This window comes from Hyla sarda, chromosome 5 (assembly GCF_029499605.1).
Source record: "Hyla sarda isolate aHylSar1 chromosome 5, aHylSar1.hap1, whole genome shotgun sequence".
In the NCBI taxonomy this organism is placed as follows: domain Eukaryota; kingdom Metazoa; phylum Chordata; class Amphibia; order Anura; family Hylidae; genus Hyla; species Hyla sarda.
Window position 1 is genome coordinate 23,685,598 of NC_079193.1, and position 17,497 is coordinate 23,703,094.

At 45.9% G+C, this 17,497-nt stretch overlaps 1 protein-coding gene across 2 annotated transcripts in view; it reads left to right on the forward strand.

Moving 5' to 3' along the window:
* The window catches only part of CALCR (calcitonin receptor), a 302,356-nt gene that overhangs the window by 7,722 nt on the left and 277,137 nt on the right, over window positions 1–17,497 (forward strand). The window contains exon 1 of one of the 2 annotated variants that reach the window (XM_056519008.1): window positions 11,987–13,038. The exons of the other annotated variant lie outside the window; for it this stretch is intronic. The gene's annotated coding sequence lies outside the window, so the exon portion shown is untranslated. Of the gene's footprint in view, window positions 1–11,986; window positions 13,039–17,497 lie in introns of those variants that run through there. 2 annotated transcript variants of the gene reach the window in all.

The window sequence follows — 17,497 nt, forward strand, 5'->3', positions numbered from 1 at the left end:
GTTATATAGAGATCAGTGTTATATAGAGATCAGTGTTGTATAGAGATCAGTGTTGTACAGAGATCAGTGTTGTATAGAGATCAGTGTTGTATAGAGATCAGTGTTGTATAGAGATCAGTGTTGTATAGAGATCAGTTTTGTATAGAGATCAGTGTTGTATAGAGATCAGTGTTGTATAGAGATCAGTGTTGTATAGAGATCAGTGTTGTATAGAGATCAGTGTTGTATAGAGATCAGTGTTGTATAGAGATCAGTGTTATATAGATATCAGCGTTATATAGAGATCAGTTCTGTATAGAAATCAGTGTTGTATAGAGATCAGTGTTATATAGAGATCAGTTCTGTATAGAGATCAGTATTGTATAGAGATCAGTTCTGTATAGAGATCAGTATTGTATAGAGATCAGTGTTGTATAGAGATCAGTTCTGTATAGAGATCAGTGTTGTATAGAGATCAGTGTTGTATAGAGATCAGTGTTATATAGAGATCAGTGTTGTATAGAGATCAGTGTTGTATAGAGATCAGTGTTATATAGAGATCAGTGTTATATAGAGATCAGTGTTATATAGAGATCAGTGTTATATAGAGATCAGTGTTGTATAGAGATCAGTGTTGTATAGAGATCAGTGTTATATAGAGATCAGTGTTATATAGAGATCAGTGTTATATAGAGATCAGTGTTATATAGAGATCAGTGTTGTATAGAGATCAGTGTTGTATAGATATCAGCATTATATAGAGATCAGTGTTCTATAGAGATCATTGTTATATAAAGATCAGTTTTATATAGATGTCAGCATTATATAGAGATCAGTGTTGTATAGAGATCAGTGTTGTATAGAGATCATTGTTATATAAAGATCAGTTTTATATAGATGTCAGCATTATATAGAGATCAGTGTTATATAGAGATCAGTGTTGTATAGAGATCAGTGTTATATAGATATCAGCGTTATATAGAGATCAGTTCTGTATAGAAATCAGTGTTGTATAGAGATCAGTGTTATATAGAGATCAGTTCTGTATAGAGATCAGTTCTGTATAGAGATCAGTTCTGTATAGAGATCAGTATTGTATAGAGATCAGTGTTGTATAGAGATCAGTTCTGTATAGAGATCAGTGTTGTATAGAGATCAGTGTTGTATAGAGATCAGTGTTATATAGAGATCAGTGTTGTATAGAGATCAGTGTTGTATAGAGATCAGTGTTATATAGAGATCAGTGTTATATAGAGATCAGTGTTATATAGAGATCAGTGTTATATAGAGATCAGTGTTGTATAGAGATCAGTGTTGTATAGAGATCAGTGTTATATAGAGATCAGTGTTATATAGAGATCAGTGTTATATAGAGATCAGTGTTCTATAGAGATCAGTGTTGTATAGATATCAGCATTATATAGAGATCAGTGTTCTATAGAGATCATTGTTATATAAAGATCAGTTTTATATAGATGTCAGCATTATATAGAGATCAGTGTTGTATAGAGATCAGTGTTGTATAGAGATCATTGTTATATAAAGATCAGTTTTATATAGATGTCAGCATTATATAGAGATCAGTGTTATATAGAGATCAGTGTTGTATAGAGATCAGTGTTGTATAGAGTTCAGTGTTATAGAGTTCAGTGTTATAGAGTTCAGTGTTGTGTTGTATAGAGATCAGCGTTATAAAGAGATCAGCATTATATAGAGATCAGTGCTGTATAGAGTTCAGTGTTGTATAGAGATCAGTGTTATATAGAGATCAGTATTATATAGAGATCAGCGTTATATAAAGATCAGTGTTGTATAGAGATCAGTGGTTTATAGAGATCAGTTCTGTATAGAGATCAGTATTGTATAGAGATCAGTTCTGTATAGAGATCATTTAGTTATGTATAGAGATCAGTTATGTATAGAGATCAGTGGTATATAGAGATCAGTTCTATATAGAGAATAGCGTTGTATAGAGATCACTGTTTTATAGAGATCAGTGTTGTATAGAGATCAGTTCTATATAGAGAATAGCATTGTATAGAGATCAGTGTTATATAGAGATCAGTGTTGTATAGAGATCAGTGGTATATAGAGATCAGTTCTATATAGAGAATAGCATTGTATAGAGATCACTGTTTTATAGAGATCAGTGTTGTATAGAGATCAGTGGTTTATAGAGATCAGATCTGTATAGAGATCAGCATTGCATAGAGATCAGTGATATATAGAGATAAATGTTGTATAGAGATTATCATTGTATAGAGGTTAGTGCTATAAAGAGATAAGTGCTTTATAGAGATCAGTGTTATATAAAGATCAGTGTTATATAGAGATCAGCGTTATATAGAGATCAGTGCTATATAGAATTCAGTGTTGTATAGAGATCAGTATTGTATAGAGATCAGTGTTATATAGAGATCAGTGCCATATAGAGATCAGTGTTGTGTTGTAGAGAGATCAGTTTTATATTGATACCAGCGTTGTATAGAGATCAGTGATATATAGAGATAAATGTTGTATAGAGATTGTCATTGTATAGAGGTTAGTGCTATATAGAGATGAGTTCTGTGTAGAGATCAGGGTTAGATAGAAATCAGCATTGTATAGAAATCAGTGTTTTAGTGAGATGAGTGCCAGTGAGGTGAGTGCCAGTGTTTTATAGAGATCAGTGTTATATACAGATCAGTTTTGTATAGAGATCAGTTCTGTATAGAGATCAGTGTTATATAGAGATCAGTATTGTAAAGAGATCAGTTCTGTATAGAGATCAGTGTTATATAGAGATCAGTGTTATATAGAGATCAGTATTGTATAGAGATCAGTTCTGTATAGAGATCAGTGTTGTATAGAGATCAGTGTTGTATAGAGATCAGTTCTGTATAGAGATCTGTGTTCTATCTGGATCAGCACTGTAAAGATCAGTATTGTACAGATAATCAGTATTATTCATTAGTTCTTTAATGCTAAGACATGCTTCCCCCCTCTTGCCGATCTCATCCTACCCCCCTCCTGCAGGTCTCATCTACCCCCTCCTGCCGATCTCCCCCCTCCCTGCTGGTGTCCTCCATCCCTCCCTCCTGCTGGTCTCATCCCTCCTTCCCCCTGACAGTGTCATCCTTTCCTCCCTCCTGCTGGTGTCCTCCATCCTCCCCTCCTGCCGGTGTCCTCCATCCTCGCCTCCTGCCGCTGTCCTCCATCCTCCCCTCCTGCCAGTGTTCTCCATCCTCCCCTCCTGCCGTTGTCTTCCCTCCCTCCTGCTGGTGTCTTCCATCCTCCCCTCCTGCCGGTGTCCTCCATCCTCCCCTCCTGCTGGTGTCCTCCATCCTCCCCTCCTGCCAGTGTTCTCCATCCTCCCCTCCTGCTGGTGTCTTCCCTCCCTCCTGCCGGTGTCCTTCATCCTCCCCTCCTGCTGTTGTCTTCCCTCCCTCCTGCCGGTGTCCTCCATCCTCCCCTCCTGAAGTTGTCTTCCCTCCCTTCTGCTGGTGTCTTCCATCCTCCCCTCCTGCCGGTGTCCTCCATCCTCCCCTCCTGCTGGTGTCTTCCTTTCCTCCTGACAGTATCCTCCATCCTTCCCTCCTGCCAGTGTTCTCCATCCTCCCCTCCTGACGGTGTCTTCCCTCCCTCCTGCCAGTGTCTTCCATCCTCCCCTCCTGCTGGTGTCCTCCATCCTCCCCTCCTGCCGGTGTCTTCTCTCCCTCCTGCCGGTATCCTCCATCCTCCCCTCCTGCCGGTGTCTTCTCTCCCTCCTGCGGTGTCCTCCATCCTCCCCTCCTGCCGGTATCCTCCATCCTCCCCTCCTGCCAGTGTTCTCCATCCTCCCCTCCTGCCGGTGTCCTCCATCCTCCCCTCCTGCCGGTGTCCTCCATCCTCCCCTCCTGCCGGTGTCCTCCATCCTCCCCTCCTGCCGGTGTCTTCCCTCCCTCCTGCCGGTGTCTTCCATCCTCCCCTCCTGCTGGTGTCCTCCATCCTCCCCTTCTGCCGGTGTCTTCTCTCCCTCCTGCCGGTGTCCTCCATCCTCCCCTCCTGCCAGTGTTCTCCATCCTCCCCTCCTGCCGGTGTTCTCCATCCTCCCCTCCTGCCGGTGCCCTCCATCCTCCCCTCCTGCCGGTGTCTTCCCTCCCTCCTGCCGGTGTCTTCCATCCTCCCCTCCTGCCGGTGTCCCTCCATCCGCCCCTCCTGCGGTGTCTTCTCTCCCTCCTGCCGGTGTCCTCCATCCTCCCCTCCTGCCGGTGTCCTCCATCCTCCCCTCCTGCCGGTGTCCTCCATCCTCCCCTCCTGCCAGTGTTCTCCATCCTCCCCTCCTGCCGGTGTCCTCCATCCTCCCCCTCCTGCCGGTGTCCTCCATCCGCCCCTCCTGCCGGTGTCTTCTCTCCCTCCTGCCGGTGTCCTCCATCCTCCCCTCCTGCCGGTGTCCTCCATCCTCCCTCCTGCCGGTGTCCTCCATCCTCCCCTCCTGCCAGTGTTCTCCATCCTCCCCTCCTGCCGGTGTCCTCCATCCTCCCCCTCCTGCCGGTGTCCTCCATCCTCCCCTCCTGCCGGTGTTCTCCAGCCTCCCCTCCTGCCGGTGTCCTCTATCCTCCCCTCCTACCGGTGTCCTCTATCCTCCCCTCCTGCCGGTGTCCTCCATCCTCCCCTCCTGCCAGTGTCCTCCATCCTCCCCTCCTGCCGGTGTTCTCCATCCTCCCCTCCTGCCGGTGTCTTCCCTCCCTCCTGCCGGTGTCTTCCATCCTCCCCTCCTGCCGGTGTCCTCCATCCTCCCCTCCTGCCGGTGTCTTCTCTCCCTCCTGCTGGTGTCCTCCATCCTCACCTCCTGCCAGTGTTCTCCATCCTCCCCTCCTGCCGGTGTCCTCCATCCTCCCCTCCTGCCGGTGTTCTCCATCCTCCCCTCCTGCCAGTGTCCTCCATCCTCCCCTCCTGCCGGTGTCTTCCCTCCCTCCTTGCCGGTGTCTTCCATCCTCCCCCCCTGCCGGTGTCCTCCATCCTCCCCTCCTGCCGGTGTCTTCCATCCTCCCCTCCTGTCGGTGTCCTCCATCCTCCCTCCTGCAGGTGTCTTCTCTCCCTCCTGCCGGTGTCCTCCATCCTCCCCTCCTGCCAGTGTCCTCCATCCTCCCCTCCTGCCGGTGTCCTCCATCCTCCCCTCCTGCCGGTGTCTTCCATCCTCCCTCCTGCCGGTGTCTTCCCTCCCCTCCTGCCGGTGTCCTCCATCCTCCCCTTCTGCCGGTGTCCTCCATCCTCCCCTCCTGCCGGTGTCCTCCATCCTCCCTCCTGCCGGTGTCCTCCATCCTCCCCCCTACCGGTGTCCTCCATCCTCCCTCCTGCCGGTGTTCTCCATCCTCCCCTCCTGCCGGTGTCTTCCCTCCCTCCTGCCGGTGTCATCCATCCTCCCCTCCTGCCGGTGTCCTCCATCCTCCCCTCCTGCCGGTGTCCTCCATCCTCCCCTCCTGCCGGTGTCCTCCATCCTCCCCTCCTGCCAGTGTTCTCCATCCTCCCCTCCTGCCAGTGTCCTCCATCCTCCCCTCCTGCCGGTGTCCTCCATCCTCCCCTCCTGCCGGTGTCTTCCCTCCCTCCTGCCGGTGTCCTCCATCCTCCCCTTCTGCCGGTGTCCTCCATCCTCCCCCTCCTGCCGGTGTCCTCCATCCTCCCCTCCTGCCGGTGTCCTCCATCCTCCCCTCCTGCCGGTGTCTTCCATCCTCCCTCCTGCCGGTGTCTTGCCTCCCTCCTGCCGGTGTCCTCCATCCTCCCCTTCTGCCGGTGTCCTCCATCCTCCCCTCCTGCCGGTGTCCTCCATCCTCCCCTCCTGCCGGTGTCCTCCATCGTCCCCCCTGCCGGTGTCCTCCATCCTCCCCTCCTGCCGGTGTTCTCCATCCTCCCCTCCTGCCGGTGTCTTCCCTCCCTCCTGCCGGTGTCATCCATCCTCCCCTCCTGCCGGTGTCCTCCATCCTCCCCTCCTGCCGGTGTCCTCCATCCTCCCCTCCTGCCGGTGTCCTCCATCCTCCCCTCCTGCCAGTGTTCTCCATCCTCCCCTCCTGCCAGTGTCCTCCATCCTCCCCTCCTGCCGGTGTCCTCCATCCTCCCCTCCCTGCCGGTGTCTTCCCTCCCTCCTGCCGGTGTCCTCCATCCTCCCCTTCTGCCGGTGTCCTCCATCCTCCCCTCCTGCCGGTGTCCTCCATCCTCCCCTCCTGCGGTGTCCTCCATCCTCCCCTCCTGCCGGTGTCCTCCATCGTCCCCCCTGCCGGTGTCCTCCATCCTCCCCTCCTGCCGGTGTTCTCCATCCTCCCCTCCTGCCGGTGTCTTCCCTCCCTCCTGCCAGTGTCATCCATCCTCCCCCTCCTGCCGGTGTCCTCCATCCTCCCCTCCTGCCGGTGTCCTCCATCCTCCCCTCCTGCCGGTGTCCTCCATCCTCCCCTCCTGCCGGTGTCCTCCATCCTCCCCTCCTGCCGGTGTCCTCCATCCTCCCCTCCTGCCAGAGTTCTCCATCCTCCCCTCCTGCCAGTGTCCTCCATCCTCCCCTCCTGCCGGTGTCCTCCATCCTCCCCTCCTGCCGGTGTCTTCCCTCCCTCCTGCCGGTGTCCTCCATCCTCCCCCTTCTGCCGGTGTCCTCCATCCTCCCCTCCTGCCGGTGTCCTCCATCCTCCCCCTCCTGCTGGTGTCCTCCATCCCCCCCTCCTGCGGTGTCCTCCATCCTCCCCTCCTGCCGGTGTCCTCCATCCTCCCCTCCTGCTGGTGTTCTCCATCCTCCCCTACTGCTGGTGTCTTCCCTCCCTCCTGCTGGTGTCCTCCATCCTCCCCTCCTGCCAGTCTAAGCCCCCCACCCCTCCCACCCCTTCCCTTCCAGTCTTATCCCCCTCCTGCCTTTCTCCTCCCCCCCCCCTGCCGGTGTCATCCCTCGGCCCATTCATGGCCAAATATAACCTCAGATTCTCGGTTTCATTTCTAGGCATCTCCTATAAAGTGCACAGTCAGCAGATGCTTTGCTAGGATTTCCTTCACCTTGGGCAAAGATTCAGCTGGATGCTTGAATGTTGTATCTGAAGACTCCAGCCATAGGAGTTCCCCTTAGCACCCTGCATGTGTCCGGAGCCCCCACACCCACCCATTCATTCTCTTCAGGCAACTCGTGTCATTCGTCTTTTAAGACAGCACATTACTTTTCTGTGACCGACTTGTAAGATAGTAGTCAGACATAATGTCATCAGAATCCCAAGAATGAAAGAAACTGAGATAAAAGGAGCTGTTTTCTGGGTTCCTCATAAGACATAGTAATAGTAGCAGCAGTATATAGATAGAGCTGGATGGGAGGTGTATAACTACCATGTATTCTGATCCTATAGATATAGCAGCAGTATACAGATAGAGCTGGAAGAGAGGAGTATAACTACTGTATAGATCCTGATCCCATAGAGATAGCAGTAGCAGTATAAAGATAGAGCTGGAGGGGAGTATATAACGACTATATATCCTGATCCCATAGAGATAGCAGCAGCAGCAGTATACAGATAGAGCTTGAGGGAAGGTATATATCTACTATACATACTGATCCCATGGAGACATTAGTAATATACAGATTAAGCTGGAGGGAAGGTGTATAACCACTATATTTCCTGATTCCACAGCGTTAGAAGCAGCAGTATACAGATAGAGCTGGAGGGGAGGTATATAACTACCATATATCCTGATCTTATAGAGATAGCAGTAATATACAGAGAGAGATGGAGGGGGAGGTGTATAACTACTATATAACCAGACCTCAAAGAGATACCAGCAGTATACAGATAGAGCTGGAGAGGATGTGTTTAACTACTATACAGGGCCAGATTAAGGCTGCCTTGAAGACGGAGCATTTCATTATGTCCCCCCCCCCCCCCACATTAGGTGCAGTATAGTTCCCCCGCATTAGGTTGGCAGTATACGTCCCCGCACATTAGGTTGGCAGTACAGTTCCCCCACATTAGGTGCAGTATAGTTTCCCCACATTAGGTGCAGTACAGTTCCCCCACGTTAGGTTTGGCAGTACAGTTCCCCCACATTAGTTTGGCAGTACAGTTCCCCCACATTAGGTGCAGTATAGTTCCCCTACATTAGGTGCAGTATAGTTCCCCCACATTAGGTGCAGTATAGTTCCTCCACATTAGGTGCAGTATAGTTCCCCCACATTAGACACAGTATAGTTCCCCACATTAGGTGCAGTATAGTTCCTCCACATTAGGTGCAGTATAGGTTCCTCCACATTAGGTGCAGTATAGTTCCCCCACATTAGGTGCAGTATAGTTCCCCCACAGTAGGTGCAGTATAGTTCCTCCACATTAGGTGCAGTATAGTTCCCCCACATTAGGTGCAGTATGGTTCCCCACATTAAGTGTCAGTATAGTTCCCCCACATTAGGCGGCAGTATAGTTCCCCACATTAGGCGCAGTATAGTTCCCAACATTAGGCGCAGTATAGTTCCTCCACATTAGGGCAGTATAGTTCCTCCACATTAGGTGCAGTATAGTTCCTCCACATTAGGTGCAGTATAGTTCCCCACATTAGGTGCAGTATAGTTCCCCACATTAGGGCAGTTAGTTCCTCTACATTAGGTGCAGTATAGTTCCTCCACATTAGGCACAGTATAGTTCCCCACTTTAGGCGCAGTATAGTTCCTACACATTAGGTGGAGTATAGTTCCTCCACATTAGGTGCAGTATAGTTCCTCCACATTAGGCACAGTATAGTTTCCCACATTAGGTGCAGTATAGTCCCTCCACATTAGGTGCAGTATAGTTCCCCCACAGTAGGTGCAGTATAGCTCCCCACATTAGGTGCAGTATAGCTCCCCCACAGTAGGTGCAGTATAGTTCCCCCACAGTAGGTGCAGTATAGCTCCCCACATTAGGTGCAGTACAGTTCCCCCACAGACATACAGCCTTCAGCCATATACAGTGTATGGCTGGAGGCTGTATGCCTGTTAACTGTCCCACTTCAGTGTTCCGACCACCGCTCCACCGGTCCGGGGTCACAATCTGGGGCCATAGCAGTAGGTCCTGGGACCGAAGGAGCGAAGGTCGGAATACTGAAGATGACGTGCCGCTGGTCAATTACCATGCACGCGCGTCCTCCTCACTGCTCCTCTCCGCTCTTCTATTGGCGTACGCACGGGACGTCAATGACGTCCCTGCATGAGCTACTTCCCGGCGGTTTTTAAAGTTAACACTGGGGCCGCCGCAAAGAGGTAACCGCCGGGACATCCTTGTGTCCTGAAAAGATTTTTTGGGACACAAGGATGTCCCCAATGTGACGGGGACCCCCTGCGGGCCCGGGGCACGGAGGAGGCGCTCCATGAGCGCCAATGATGATGCAGCCTTGCTACTATATATCCTGAGCCCATATAGATAGCAGCAGTATACAGATATAGCTGGAGGGGAGGTGTATAAGTACTAAATATCCTGATCCCATAGAGAAAACAGCAGTATACAGATAGATCGGACCCTAGCCTATGGCTCCCTGTCTTTTGCAAGGCAATTTTTTTTCTTTAGGACTGCTTCCCTCCTGCTGTGCTTTATTTATATTGACCACATTCTTTGTGTCTGTAGCCGCTTTTACACTGAGATTTAACAATAAAAAAAGTCCTTGTGGACTCAATATAATAATCATCATAATCCGCAGCACATACAATATTTAATAGGCTTTCGACAAAAGCAATAAAAGCAGGACAAAGTTCCCGCAGACATAATCTCTATTCACAGCAGAGATGCAAATGGTTTACGCTCCGGTGATGGATAAGTAAATCATTTCCAATTTAATACCTACCTGTTATATCACATGTGCGCCGCTCGCTGCCCGCTCCCCTCTTACAGCTTTATGGAAGCTCCCGCAGCACAGAGCATTGTCGTATCACAGCCTCAGATTTAGTATTACAGCTGAATTGTTACTCCTGTATTACAGAATAACCTTCGCTCTCCGGAAAAAGCTACATTGTAACCTCATATAACAGCTGGACCTTAGCTTCCATATCACTCCTGCATTGTAATATTACATCTGTATTGTTATTCTTATATTACATCTGTATTGTTATTATATTACAGCTGTATTGTTATTATATTACATCTGTATTGTTATTATATTACAGCTGTATTGTTATTATATTACATCTGTATTGTTATTCTTATATTACATCTGTATTGTTATTATATTACAGCTGTATTGTTATTATATTACAGCTGTATTGTTATTCTTATATTATAGCTGTATTGTTATTCTTATATTGCAGCTGTATTGTTATTCTTATATTACATCTGTATTGTTATTATATTACAGCTGTATTGTTATTATATTACATCTGTATTGTTATTATATTACAGCTGTATTGTTATTCTTATATTGCAGCTGTATTGTTATTTTTATATTACATCTGTATTGTTATTCTTATATTACAGCTGTATTGTTATTCTTATATTACAGCTGTATTGTTATTCTTATATTACAGCTGTATTGTTATTCTTATATTACAGCTGTATTGTTATTCTTATATTACAGCTGTATTGTTATTCTTATATTACAGCTGTATTGTTATTCTTATATTACAGCTGTATTGTTATTCTTATATTACAGTTGTATTGTTTTTACCATATTACAGCTGCATTGCTTTTCCTGTAATACAGCGGCATTGTTTATCCTGTAATACAGAGGCATTGTTTATCCTGTAATACAGCGGCATTGTTTATCCTGTAATACAGCGGCATTGTTTTTCCTGTATTACAGCGGCATTGTTTTTCCTGTATTACAGCGGCATTGTTTATCCTGTAATACAGCGGCATTGTTTTTCCTGTAATACAGCGGCATTGTTTTTCCTGTAATACAGCGGCATTGTTTATCCTGTATTACAGCTGTATTGTTTTTACTATATTACAGCTGTATTGTTATTCTTATATTACAGCTGTATTCTTATTCTTATATTACAGCTGTATTCTTATTCTTATATTACCTCTGTAGTTTTATTCTTATATTATAGCTGTATTGTTATTCTTATATTACAGCTGTATTGTTTTTCCTGTATTACAGCTGTATTGTTATTCTTATATTACAGCTGTATTGTTATTCTTATATTATAGCTGTATTGCTATTCTTATATTACAGCTGTATTGCAGCTCCAGTATAACAGCTGCATTGTTGCTCCCTATATAGTGTCTCACTTGCTAGACAAAGAAACTGATTTACTTGATATTAGTTTTATTAACTCATCAATGCCCTTTTTTCAAGTTATGTAGCGTAGGACATGTCCAAAAGACATGGCTATTAGTGCCTACCTGCCCACATCCTCGCCAGCATAACTGGGAGCAAGTGGGTATCATAGAATGAATCTTAGCAGGGGTGTGATACCATTTGGATGTCATTTTGAAAAATTGCTCCTTATGTCCAATACAAGATGTAGCCTTCTTTAATGTCAGATAAGCTTGAGCCCATTCATAATTAGAAATAATAATGTTTAATTCTTTTTCCCACTTGGAGTGTTGTGGACTATTATTTATGTATATATCATTATTGCAAAACTGGTAAATTGGTCTAGTTGTTAATTTGGAAATGGAGTCGGAGGATAGACCCATCAAGTTGGTCAGATTTTGAGGTACTAGCACATTAGGTTTAGGGAATTTCTTAAGGTGCTTAACAATAATGTCATATGTTTTCCTCTCAGAGTCCGGTAAATGATGTGTATTTTGTAATTCCTCAAAGGATAAAAGCTTATCATCTTTGTATAAGTGGGTCATCTGATTAATTATTATTATTATTTTATTTTTTATTTTTTTAAAGAAGTGTATCTAAGTGATCATTTCTAAAGAATTTGTATGATTCTGTTCTATTTATTTCTGTATTGTTCTTTTGGCCATGTTTGTTATCTATTGGCCAATTCGGTTTTGTGAAAACATTTTCTTGAAAAATTCAATAAAAAATTATTTGAACCTATATAGTGTCTCGCCCAATTCAGTTGCAGCAGTGCACAAATGACCAGATCACTACAACCAATATTTTCCATCATAAGGTTATAATTGTGGTTTTATTCACTTTACTCTGTTATTATGTGCCATGTATGCCTGAGGCATACAGTGGATGAGGGTTCAGGGACATCTTGTCCAGAATGTGCACCTGCCCGAGGCATACAGTGGATGAGGGTTCAGGGACATCTTGTCCAGAATGTGCACCTGCCCGAGGCATACAGTGGGTGAGGGTTCAGGGACATCTTGTCCAGTATGTGCACCTGCCCGAGGCATACAGTGGGTGAGGGTTCAGGGACATCTTGTCCAGTATGTGCACCTGCCCGAGGCATACAGTGGGTGAGGGTTCAGGGACATCTTGTCCAGTATGTTCACCTGCCCGAGGCATACAGTGGATGAGGGTTCAGGGACATCTTGTCCAGAATGTGCACCTGCCCGAGGCATACAGTGGATGAGGGTTCAGGGACATCTTGTCCAGTATGTGCACCTGCCCGAGGCATACAGTGGATGAGGGTTCAGGGACATCTTGTCCGGTATGTGCACCTGCCCTAGGCATACAGTGGATGAGGGTTCAGGGACATCTTGTCCGGTATGTGCACCTGCCCGAGGCATACAGTGGATGAGGGTTCAGGGACATCTTGTCCGGTATGTGCACCTGCCCGAGGCATACAGTGGATGAGGGTTCAGGGACATCTTGTCCGGTATGTGCACCTGCCCGAGGCATACAGTGGATGAGGGTTCAGTGACAGTTTGTCCGGTATGTGCCCCTGCCCGAGGCATACAGTGGATGAGGGTTCAGGGACATCTTGTCCGGTATGTGCACCTGCCCGAGGCATACAGTGGATGAGGGTTCAGTGACAGCTTGTCCGGTATGTGCCCCTGCCCGAGGCATACAGTGGATGAGGGTTCAGGGACAGCTTGTCCGGTATGTGCACCTGCCAGAGGCATACAGTGGGTGAGGGTTCAGGAACAGCTTGTCCAGTGAATGCAACTGCCTGAGGCATAAAGTGGATGAGGGTTCAAAAACAGCTTGTCCGGTATGTGCCCCTGCCTGAGGCATAAAGTGGATTAGGGTTCAGAGACAGCTTGTCCAGTAAGTGTACTTGCCTGAGGCATAAAGTGAATGGGGGTTAAAGAACACCTTGTCCAGTATGTGCACCTGCCTGAGGCATAAAGTGAATGAGGTTTCAGCTTGTCCGGTGAGTGCACCTGCACTTCTCATACCCAATGATGATGGGATTGGAGGCCACTGTTGACAATGAAATGATGCTGCATCGGAATTTCCAAACAGCGATTCCATAATGTGAATGTATCCTAAGAGTACATTCTGACGAAGAGCGTTCTGGCACAGAATTTGGCTTTAAAATTCTTTGTGGAATTTTCGGTGCTAGAGATGAGCGAACTTACAGTAAATTCGATTCGTCACGAACTTCTCGGCTCGGCAGTTCATGACTTATCCTGCATAAATTAGTTCAGCTTTCTGGTGACTCTTCAGGAGACTCTTTCCTAGGACTGTATCCACCTTTCGCAGCCCACGGGAGAACCTGAAAGCTGAACTAATTTATGCAGGATAAGGCATCAACTGCCGAGCCGAGAAGTTCGTGACGAATCAAATTTACTGTAAGTTCGCTCATCTCTATTAGGTGCATTGCATTTTGCATTGGTTTTAATGGGGATTCAGCTTGGTTGTACAGACCGCGGAAGTTTCGCCATCATTCCACACGGAAAATGAAAACCAAAAATCACTGCACGACGATGAAAAACGAAACAATTCAGAGATAAAATTTTTAGTTTCTAAAAATGATAAAATACAATGCTAAGCCAGTGTTTTCCAAAGTGTGTCTCCATCAGTTGCAAAACTACAACTCCCAGCATGCCCGGACAGCCTTTGCCTATCCGGGCATGCTAGGAGTTTTGCAACAGCTGGAGACACACTGTTTGGAAAAAAGTGTACTAAACTATCCCATCGCATCCAAAAATTCAGTCTCTCTCATATGTTATAAAAAAAAAAAAAAGTCACTTTATCCAGCACAGTCCTTTCTTTTTTTTTAGGTTTGTATAATTCCCATGTAAAAATAGCAGATTTTAATAATTTTTAGATATAAAATTATTTTGTGGGGTCAGAAAGTTAAACATATTTTTTAAATTACTTCTATTAAAAAATCTTAATCCTTCCAATAATTATCAGCTGCTAAAGTTAAGTTGTTCTTTTCTGTCTGGGAACAGTGCTCTCTGCTGACATCTCTGCTTGTCTCGGGAACTGCACAGAGTAGAAGAGGTTTGCTATGGGGATTTGCTTCTACTCTGGACAGTTCCTGAGATGGGTGTCATCAGAGAGCACCTAGACAGAAAAAGAACAACTCAACTTCAGCAGCTCATAAGCACTGAAAGGATTAAGATTTTTTAATAGAAGTAATTTATAAATCTGTTTAACTTTCTGGAGCCAGTTGATATATAAAAAAAGTTTTTTTCCTGGATAACCCCTTTAAACTGTCTAGTAATTAGTGAAGCTTTTGAATGTCCTCCATTGTCTTGATGCGCACTGTTGTCTTGTTAAACTCTAGTTAAAGGGGTACTTCCCTGGAAAACATTTTTTTTTTTAAATCAACTGGTGCCAGAAAGTTAAACAGATTTGTAAATTACTTCTATAAAAAAAATCTTAATCCTTTCTGTACTTATCAGGTGTTGTAATCTTTTAGAATTTCCTTTCTGTCTGACCACAGTGCTCTCTGCTGACACCTCTGTCCATTTTAGGAACTGTCCAGAGTTGGAGCAAATCCCCATAGCAAACCTCTCCTGCTTTGGACAGTTCCTAAAATGGAAAGAGGTGTCAGCAGAGAGCACTGTGGTCAGACTGAAAGGAAATGCAAAAAGAAAATAACTTCCTGTGGAGCATACAGCAGCTGATAAGTACAGGAAGGATTAAGATTTTTTTTTATAGAAGTAATTTACAAATCTGTTTAACTTTCTGGCACCAGTTGATTTAAAAAAAAAAAAATGTTTTCCAGGGCAGTACCCCTTTAAACAATCCATCGGATCTTTATTTACTACTTTTCTACATTGTATATAGATGTTACCATGAGGCTAGTAGTGTCTGGAGTGCTTCTTTAATATAGGTTTTAAATGGGAAAAAAACTACTTACAGGGGTACTCCGCCCCAGGACATCTTATCCCCAATACAAGGATAGAGGATAAGATGTCTAATCGCATGGGGGGGGGGGGGGGGTACGGCCACAGGGACCCTCGCGATATTCGGGCCAGCGCCGCAGCATTCATTTGGAGCTTGTTCCGTGTTTGTGACGTCACGCCACACCCCTTCCATTCATGTCTATCTAGCTGTAATGCTTCCTCCATTAGACATGAATGGACGGGGCTTGACGGCTGTGGTCGCAGAGATCATTCTGTGCACCGGATTACTGGAGTCATTGTCCATTCTTTTTGGGGACTCCGCACGGAATGCAGAATGCATATCATGCCGGCGCCCACAGTCTCTGGAATGTCCGCACGGACATTCTGACATGTAAACAAAGCCTTATCCTTTGGATAGGGGATAAGATGTCTAGGGGCGGAGTACCCCGCTGCTCAGCGTTTGGAACAAACTGTTCCGAATGCTGGAGTCGGCGTCGGGAGCTCATGACGTCATAGTCCCCCCCACCACAGCCATCATGCCCCCTCCCATAGACTTGCATTGAGGGGGCAGGGCGTGACATCATGAGAGGACAGGGATATGACATCACGAGCTCCTGGCACAGGCTCCAGTGTTCGGAACAGTTTGTTCCAAATGCTGAGCAGTGGAGTACCCCTTTAAGTAGTTCTATAGAACAGGTCTTCTCCACAAGTTATTCAGGCCTCAACCCATGAAGATAGAGCAAGGTTAGGCAACTTCAAGCATGGAGTACTACTTAGATTTGGTCTTAGGCTATGTTCACATTCTGTTATAATAATGGGACTTTAGCTTTTCCTCCACTAAAATCCTGCAAAAGGATTCCATTCAAGGTCAGTGGGTGGGGCCTGTCGGGATCGGTTGGTGTTCGTTGGGACACACTCCATCCAGCCCTGTTATCACCATCTATAATGGAGCTCCTAAACGGATCCCCGGAATACTGATGTGAACAAAGCTTTCAGGGGACTTGTTCACTTTTGACTTGTAGAAATTCACCCCACATTTGTAGTGTCACTTGGACTGTAGAAAGGTGATGATGTTGAGGACAGTAGCTTAACGTGGAAGTTGTATTAAATGAACACTGTCAAAACCAAAAACTTCTTATATGTTGTACATCTTGGAAAATCATTAACCTTTCTAATATACTTCATAAGATAATGTTATCTCCTCTTTATAGAAATTGTGGCTTATAAAAAAAATAGACCACTAGGGGTCCCCATACCATCCAGAACATAATCCTCTCTGGCTGCAGCATTATCTTTGTCCCAGCTGAAGCACAGGCTAGGACAAAGTCCAGGAAGTGTGGGCGGGACTAGTTCTCCTCTGTGCTCACTCCTGTCCTATCAGACTGCAGCATGAAAACAGAGAGGAGGGAGTTACAGAGCAGCCTGCTATGATTGGATGAAGAGACTCAGCACAGCAGACTCAGGGAGGAAGTGAATGCATGTAAGACATGTAAAGAATCTGCATGACCTAGTAACACATAGAGGCATCCCTCTCATGTCTGTGATATGACAGCTACGCTTCTTTAATCTTATAATACGGAGACATTTCCTTCAGTTTCTACCCACTAGATGGCGACCTCCAGAGTATTGAACCAGAATTGGAGACCAATAGTGTATGAACCGGTCTAGAACTATCCATATATGATAGCACTGTCTTGGCCAATGACTCCTAAATGTCTGTGCCAGTGTTAAAAGTGATTTTTGAGTGTTTACTAACCCAAATAAAGTAATTCTCCAATGCACTTTTTGGGAAATAATTGTGGTATTGGGATATAAAAGATTGGGGGGTGAATTTGCATTTTATAGAAGACAATTTCTCAGCACCAGGAAGTTTCCAATGTAACCATATTGTCTAGTTCTGCTTGAGTTTGGGACACGAGGGGCTTATAACTATAATGTAGCCTAAATTTAGAGGGATAATGAGCTGGATTCCCAAATATTTATGATTTTGGAAGATTACAAAACACACAACAAGAGCGTGGTCTAAAATGTCAGGAAGTACTCGAGCCCAAATGCTGATGTGCATTTATAGGGAATAGCAAGTCCTGCACTTGTGGTCCGATGCTATGGGCAATCCCCAGCAAAAAAATGCATACAATGGAGGATGTCTGCAACCGACCACAAGGACCAGCAATATCATCCTTACCCGATGAATGGGTGTGTGGATGTGAACATAGAAAAGTACAAAAACACAACATAACAGAAATGCACTGGTGTGGTGGATGTAACAATGACATTGACTAACCTTCAAAACTGATGTAAAATTGAGACATTAGGGTGGGTTCACACTACGTTTTTTCCCATACGGGAGCGCATACGGCAGGGGGGAGCTAAAACCTCGCGCTCCCGTATGCCTTCGTATGCGCTCCTGTGTGTCATTCATT